The 8386-nt window shown below is 36.6% G+C and overlaps 1 pseudogene; it reads right to left on the bottom strand.

The window, feature by feature from the left end:
- Positions 1–303: 303 nt before the first annotated feature.
- On the bottom strand, positions 304–1856 carry LOC125164306 (60S ribosomal protein L23a-like; annotated as a pseudogene).
- Positions 1857–8386: the final 6530 nt, after the last annotated feature.

The raw sequence follows: 8386 nt of genomic DNA, 5'->3' as shown, positions 1-8386 counted from the left end.
TTATTTTACAGCATATCTTTTTCTTTGTTAGCTGAGATTTTTGGTGAGACTGAAAACAAAAGGAAAACAAAATTGATCAATCATTTTCAAGAGAGAGGGAGAGAGAGAATCCCAAGCAGTCTCCATGCTGTCAGTGCAGAGCTCCACGCAGGGCTCAATCTAACAAACCATGAGACCATGACCTGAGCAGAAATCAAGAATAGGTCATTTAACCAACTGAGCCACCGAAGTGCTCCAACATTATGATCTTTTTTTTTTTAATGGTGAAAAAATTTATATTTAGATTTAGCCAGCGGGACTGAATTAGATGATCCCAATTTTATTGGCAACATCTAAAGCATCATAGTCAGGAACCAGTTGAACATACGCCTTCTTTTCTCCATCAGGCCTCCTCAGAGTGTTGACGTTGGCCACATCAATGTCACAGAGCTTCTTCACAATCTGTTTAATTTGGCGCCTGTTGGCCTTGACAACCATAATAAACACGAGTGTGTTGTCTTCTATTTTCTTCATGGCTGACTCAGTAGTCGGGGGAGCATGTGACTCTTGATCTCAGGGTTGTGGGTTCAACCCCCATGTAGGGTGTAGAGATTACTTAGATAAATAAAAACTTAAAAAAGAAAATAACAGAAAGCCTTTTACATTTAGAAATATTTGACAAGATCTCGTGGTGAAATAAACAACTTTCTGAAACACCTTTTACCATACTGTTGTGTAAGGAGATAAGGATTATATAAGGGGAGTTCAGTGGATTAAAGTACTAATAGTGCCATTTTTAAGGCACTTTCTCCAACACTCTGAGATACCTACCATGAAAATAATAAACCTTGCTGATATTTCATGTGCAGATTGCCTCTGGAGTCCTCAGTAAATCTTCCTATCAGATAGGTGGGAATCACACAGCAAAACAAGATTTTCTAAAGAAAACAAGGCAGAACACACAAAAATGTAAAAAACAAAAAAAAAAGTACCAAAAGCATCCTCATATCCTTATATCAATTTGAAGAAGTAAGCTTGCATTGTTCTATTCCAAACACATGCAAATCAAATGATGATGTAGCTCATATACTCAAGGTCATGAAGCTAATAAATAGTAGACTCAGGACTCAAAGCCATGGTCTTACACCAGTCTAAGGCGCTATCACACCGCTGCTCCTATCCTGGCATTTTAACGGCTCCTTGTTTTCTCAGAAGACTTTTCACTGACTTCCACTGAATAAATTATATATACAGTGTAATAAATATCTTAATTTCTTTATGTACAATAAGGTAATATCAGACACAAACACATTCAAATACATTCTTTTTTTTTTAATGTTTATTTATTTTTGAGAGAGAGAGAGACAGAACACAATCAGGGGAGGGGCAGAGAGACAGGGAGACACAGAACCCAAAGCAGGCTCCAGGCTCCGAGCTGTCAGCAGAGCCCAATCTGGGGCTCAAACTCATGAACTGAGAGATCATGACCTGAGCTGAAGTTGGATGCTTAACCAACAGAGCCACCCAGGTGCCTCTACATTCAAATACATTCTTATCACAGTCTGTTTCTTCTCTTAGCCACGTGTAGGAAGATGCTAATAAGACATGCCAAGCTTGTGATATAAAAGGATAAAAAATTGTTTCACTATGATGGCATAGGGGTCAAGCTTGTTTCTCCTGGAGGTGCTCTTTTGAGGATATTTGGGCTACCTTAGGAGACGCAGTGTCTTGGGCCATCATAATGTAGATCTTTTTTTTTTTTTTTTTTTTTTTTTTTTATGACTGTGGATGCCTTTCAGCACTGCTTTTTTGGCCTTCAAAGCCTTTGCTTCGGCTTTGGGAGGGGCAGGGGCTTCTTTCTTCGTTTTTGGTGCCATCTTCCTGAAAGTTACAATGTGTAAAGTTCTTTTCACATTGATTATCTCACACAATCTGTAAGGTAATCCTGTTAACATACTGCCACCAAATAAAAGTACTCCCCAGTGAAATTATAAGAAAAAAAAGCTATTAAGCAGAACCCTCAAGTAATTTCCAAGTGATACACAGTAGCAAAAATTATGGCAAGAGGAAATTAACCTGTTCAATATGTAAAAGCTATAAGCCAATTTACCTTAGCATTAAGTTTTTTTTTAATGTATCTGAAAATTCCAGATGAAAATATTTTTTCCTGTTCTCATCCTGGCCAATATTAAATATAACAATAATATGTCAGATGGATTATTATATTAAGTTCAATGATAAACTCATTAAATCCTCATAAGATATGAATAAATTAAAAGTCACAGTGTAGTCTAGTAAAATAAAAGAAGGAAAAGAATACAGAGAATGAAAGGGCTCAAGTCTCATGAGGTCAGTGGCAGCCCCTCCCTTTGGCACTGAGGAACCAAAATTTCCTGACATTTGTATGTTTCAATATTTTTCTGACTTAGTTGTCCTTTCACTCACCCTCCTCCCGACTCCCTCATATCTCCTGTCCAATAGGCATACATGCAAATCACAGCAGCCCCATTTATGATCACATTTCCATTCAAAAATCTACTAGGAAAAATTCTGGATTAATGTGGCAAGGATAGTGCTTGGAGCCCATCACCACTGTAATTATATTGAGGACATCAAAGCTCCTTCCACTTTGCAGACATACCTGATTAAATTCCCACGCACAGATCTGTCATGAGACCTTTTCTCCTGGAATGACACCTGTTGCACTTAAGGAGGGTGGTGGGTGGGAGGTGGGGGGAGTTACAGTTTTAGCTCTTGATGGTAAGAATGCCATACATACGTGAGCTTCTAGAGCACTGTACAATCTAAATCTAAATAGTTTTTCTTTGAAGTAGCAAGTTAAAAATCTATGCCAATGACAGCCCAGTGTGGAGGAACATGGAGAGGACACCAGCCTTCAGGCTCAGTAACTGACGATGCCAAGAGTTCCACGGTGAAATTCTCCTAGTATCTGTCTCTAGCTGGGAACCATTTTCTAGGTCATTTTAAATGGCAGTAAATTATTTTGTCCAGCGTATTACAAATTCCCTTCCACTGAAAATCATACAGTGAGTAGAAGAGAAAAGAGAGAAGAATTTTGAGTCAAATTATATAGTGGATTATAAAAACACAGTATGTAAATACATCCAAAGAGTACAAGAAAGATTTTAAAGAGAAGACAGAGTAAAAGCACATCATTATTTAAAACAGTGTAGACAGATTTCTAGAACTCTGTAATTTCTAATCCGTGTAACTGATCCAAAAGTTATGTTTTTCCAGACATACCCTTTTCCTTCTACTTCCTTCTCCAAAAGGTCTGGCTCAAATGTCATCACTACCAGGAAGCTGTCCTGACTAATCTCCATGCCACCTCCAACAGAATAATTAACTGTTTTTGTGTGTTCCCATAACGCTGTCAGGCTTCTTGTTCCACGGACGCACTTAACCATCCTTAAACACTTTCTATGGTCGGGTTAGGCTGAGGATACACAAAGAAACGTTATGAGCCACATTAAAAAGATTAGTCTAGTGGTAAGACAAACACACAATAAAACTAATTTGAGTAGTGCTATGATATGTAACAACAAGTCGCTGTAGGAGTACTCTCCCTTTACTTTGGAAAGAGGGATAAAAGCTGCCTAATGGAAATTTCATCTGAGCAGAAATTCAAAGGATGAGTTGTAGTAAATATAATGATGAATGATGGCAAAGAGCATTTCATAGAGTGGAAAGAGGCTCTGTGAACTGAAAGACAGCGAGAGAAAATTAAGACATCAAGCCTCTTATTATATGTGTTTTGACAATGTATTTAACTCAAGGTTGATGTTCTGTTACCAGATTTGGTTATGAGGTCTTTGCATTCACATTTTTTTTTAATCTCAGTACTCAGCACAATTTTCTCCATCCAAGAAATCTTCAACCAATTTTGTTTGAAAAAAAGAAATCAATAGCAGCAGCAGTAACTGCAAAAATGATTGAAAATGAGACATTTCAATATATTTACTAAAAAGAGATTTACTTAAAAAGGGATGAGTTGATTTAGCTCATATGGTATTGTGTACAAATTAGGCATTTTCATTTTTTATTTATTTTTTTAAGTGAAGTATAATTAATATGCAATGCTATATTAGTTTCAGTTGTACAACACAATGATTCAATTAGCTATATATTACTCAGTGCTCATCACGATAAAGGTAGTCACCATTTGTCACAAAACAACATCATTATAATCTTATTGACTATATTCTCTCTGTTCTACTTTTTTTTTTTTTTAATTTTTTTTTTCAACGTTTATTTATTTTTGGGACAGAGAGAGACAGAGCATGAACGGGGGAGGGGCAGAGAGAGAGAGAGGGAGACACAGAATCGGAAGCAGGCTCCAGGCTCTGAGCCATCAGCCCAGAGCCTGACGCGGGGCTCGAACTCACGGACCGCGAGATCGTGACCTGGCTGAAGTCGGACGCTTAACCGACTGCGCCACCCAGGCGCCCCATCTCTGTTCTACTTTTCATCTTTATGCCTGATTTTATAACTGGAAGTTTTATATTTTAATCCCTCTTATCTATTTCACCCCACTTACCTCCCCTCTGGCCACCACCAATTTGTTGTCTGTATTTAAGAGTCTATTTTTGTGGTTGTTTTTGGTTGTTGTTTGTCTCCTTTTTTATTTGGTTTGTTTCCACATAGTAGTAAGATATATTCCACATATTAGTGGATATATGGTATCCACATATTAGTAAGATATATTGTATTTTTATGCCCCTGTCTGATTTATTTCACTTATCATTATACCATCTACCCCACCCTTGCTGTTACAAATGGGCAAATTTCATTCTTTTTTATGGCTGAGTAATATTCCATTGTATACCACTTCTTCTCTTCCATTCATCTAAGTAGGTAATGTACACTTTGGTTGCTTCCATATAGTGACTATTGCAATCATGTTTCAGTAAGCATAGGAGTGCATTTATCTTTTAGAAATAGTGCTTTCATTTTCTTTGTGCAAATATCCAATAGTGGAATTACTGAATCATATAGAATTAATTTTTTAAAAAATTAATGTTTATTTTTGAGAGACTGAGAGAGACAGTGAATGAGCAGGGGAGGGGCAGAGAGAGAGGGAGACACAGAATCCGAAGCAGGCTCCAGGCTCTGAGCTGTCAGCACAGAACCTGATATGGGTCCCAATCTCATGAACGATGAGATCATGACCTGAGCCAAAGTTGGACACTTAACCAACTGAGCCACCCAGAAGCCCCTATTTTTAATTTTTTTGAGGAATCTCCATACTGTTTTCCACAATGACTACACCGATTTGCATTCCCACCAAGAGAATACAAGGCTTCCTTTTTCTCTACATTCTTTCTCTACAGAATAACATTGTTATGTCTTCGTTTTTTTTTTTTTTTATTTTAGCCATTCTTTTTTTAAAAAAAAATTTTTTTAATGTTTACTTATTTTTGAGACAGAGAGAGACAGAGCATGAGCGGGGGAGGGTCAGAGAGAGAGGGAGACACAGAATCTGAAACAGGCTCCAGGCTCTGAGCCATCAGCCCAGAGCCCGACGCGGGGCTCGAACTCACGGAGTGCGAGATCGTGACCTGGCTGAAGTCGGACGCTTAACCAACTGAGCCACCCAGACACCCTTATTTTAGCCATTCTGATAGGTGTAGAGTGATATCTCATTGTGGTTTTAATTTGACTTTCCCTGATGATTAATGGTGTTGAACATCTTTTCATGTGTCTATTGACCATCTGTATGTCTTCTTTGGAAAAATGTCTATTCAGGTCCTCTGTCCATTTTTTAGTCAGATTATTTAAGGTTTTTGTATCGAGTTGTGTAAGTTCTGTATATATTTTGAATATTAAGACTTTATTGGATGTATCATTTGCAAATATCTTCTTCCAATCAGTAGGTTGCCTTTTTGTTTTGTTGGTGATTTCTTTTGCTTCGCAAAAGCTTTTTATTTTGTTTTGGTCCCAGTTGTTTATTTTGCTTTTATTTCCCTTGCCTCAGGGGACTTACCCAGAAAAATGTTTCTCTGGCCAATGTCAAATAAATTACTGCACATCAGCAATTTTTAAATCATCTTAAATGGACAGGTGTATATGGAGGAGAGAGAAAAAAATCCAAACCTGCAAGGAATTTCATTTCATGTCAAGTCAAATCTGATGAACTACGATGAGAAAGTAAAAAAAAAAAAAATTCCAGTAACAAAAGCTATATTTCTTTTTGCTGGCCTGTCTAACAAGGTCACTCTATCACTCAAACAAACTTATTCTGAGATTAATTAGTATATGATAGTTGCATATTGAACATGAGGGCTGTGGGATATTCAAGTACTTTGCTTATAAAAATTTCTCAAGAAAAAATTGCAGTGAATTTCATAGCTTTTTGTTCTTATAATTGCATATGATAAGTAATATTTCTATTTTACATTTTATTGTCCATTTTTAACAGTAGCAGAAGTCTTATTAATTGCTTTGGTACAATTAGTTTTAGTCAGTTACAGAAACACAAACAGTAATACCCCAATTTTGAAAAGTCAGGTCACTGAGAAAAATGAAATTACATAAGAAGTGTCAATCTATAAAATAAAAACAGTGAATTAATATTATTATCATTAGTCTCAAAGGGACTTGGTTAGTTTGTCACTGATCAGTGACTATGAATCCCTTAAAGTGGAAAAGTAACTCAAAGCTCACACCCACTAGCAGGTAAGAGTGGTATCATCACACTATAAAAAAAGAACATTATCTTCTCTTAAAAGTTCTAAACTTGTTTAAAAAAAAGTTCTGAGCTTGCACTGGAAGTCCTAGCTTGACCAATTAGACAAGAAACAAAATAGAAGACATCCAAATTAGAAAGAAGTAAAGTTATCTCGACAGATAACATAATTTTATATGTAGAAAACCCTGAAGATTCCACAAAAAACTTAGGTCTAAAAAGCAAGTTCATCAGAGTTATAGAATACAAAAATTGACACCCAAAGATCAATTGTGTTTCTGCACATTAACAATGAACAACCTGAAAAGGAAATTAAGAAAACATTCCCATTTACAATAGCATCAAAAAGGATAGAATACTTAAGAATAAACTTAACCAAGAAGGTGAAACGCTTATGCACTGAGTACTAGAAAACATTGCTGAAAGATATTGAAGATACAAATAAAGGAAAAAGCATCCTGTGTTCATGGACAGGAATACTTAGCGTTAAAAGTGCCCATACTACTCAAAGCAAGCTATTGATACAATGCAAGCCTTCTCAAAATCCCAACAGCATTTTTTGAACAAACAGAAGAAACATTCCAAAATTCACATGGGATCATAAAAGACTTATGATCTTCTTGTGAAAGAAAAAGTTGGAGGCCTCATGCTCCCTGATTTTAAAACATATTATAAAGCCACAGTAATAAAAACAATATGCTACTGGCATAAAGTCAAGCATATAGACCAATGAAACAGAATAGAAAGCCCAGCAATAAACCCTTAGACATCTGGTCAACTGACCTTTCACAAGTGTGCCAAGGCTACATAATGGAGAAAAGGACAGCCTTCAATAAATGGTGCTGGGAAAACTGGATATCCACATGTAAAAGCATTGAAGCTGGACCTTTACATTACACTATACACAAAAAAAAAAATAAGTCAAAATGGATTAAAGACCTAAACATTAAGACCTCAAATTACAAAACTCCTAGAAGACATAGGAGAAAATCCTCACTACATTAGATTTGTCAATACTTTCTTGAATATGATACCAAATGCACAAGCAATGAAAGCAAAAATAGGTAAATGGGACTCCATCAAACTAAAATGCTTCTGCACAGTAAAGGAAACTTATTTTTAAATGTTTTAATGTTTATTTATTTTTAGAAAGATAGAGAGAGAGAGAGTGCCTGAGAGAGGGGAGGGGCAGAGAGAGAGAGGGAGACACAGAATCTGAAGCAGGCTCCAGGCTCTGAGCTGTCAGCACATAGCCTGATGCGTGGCCCTATCCCATGAACTGGGAGATTGATACCTGAGCCGAGTCACACGCTTAAGCAACTGAGCCACCAAAGAGCCCCAAGGAAACTTGCAACAGAGTGAAAAGATAACCTACAGAATGGGAGGAAATATTTGCAAATGATATATCTGATAAGGGGTTAATAGTCAGAATATATACAGAACTCCTACAAATCAATAGCAATAAAACAAGTAACCTAATTAAGACATAACAAAAGACTTGAATAATTTCTCCAAAGGTGATATACAAATGGCTAACATACATATGAGAAGATGTCTAACGTCATTCATCATCAAGCACATGCAAATCAAAAGAACAATGAGATATCACCTCACATTGGTCGGGATGGTCACTATAAAAATTCAAAATAAAAATGAAGTTAAAAAATAACAAGTACTGGTGTGTATGTGGAGAGATTGGAA

The sequence above is a fragment of the Prionailurus viverrinus genome, chromosome B1 (assembly GCF_022837055.1).
Source record: "Prionailurus viverrinus isolate Anna chromosome B1, UM_Priviv_1.0, whole genome shotgun sequence".
Taxonomy (NCBI): Eukaryota; Metazoa; Chordata; class Mammalia; order Carnivora; family Felidae; genus Prionailurus; species Prionailurus viverrinus.
Note: the sequence above shows the minus strand (reverse complement) of the source record. Positions and strands in the feature narration are given on the sequence as shown.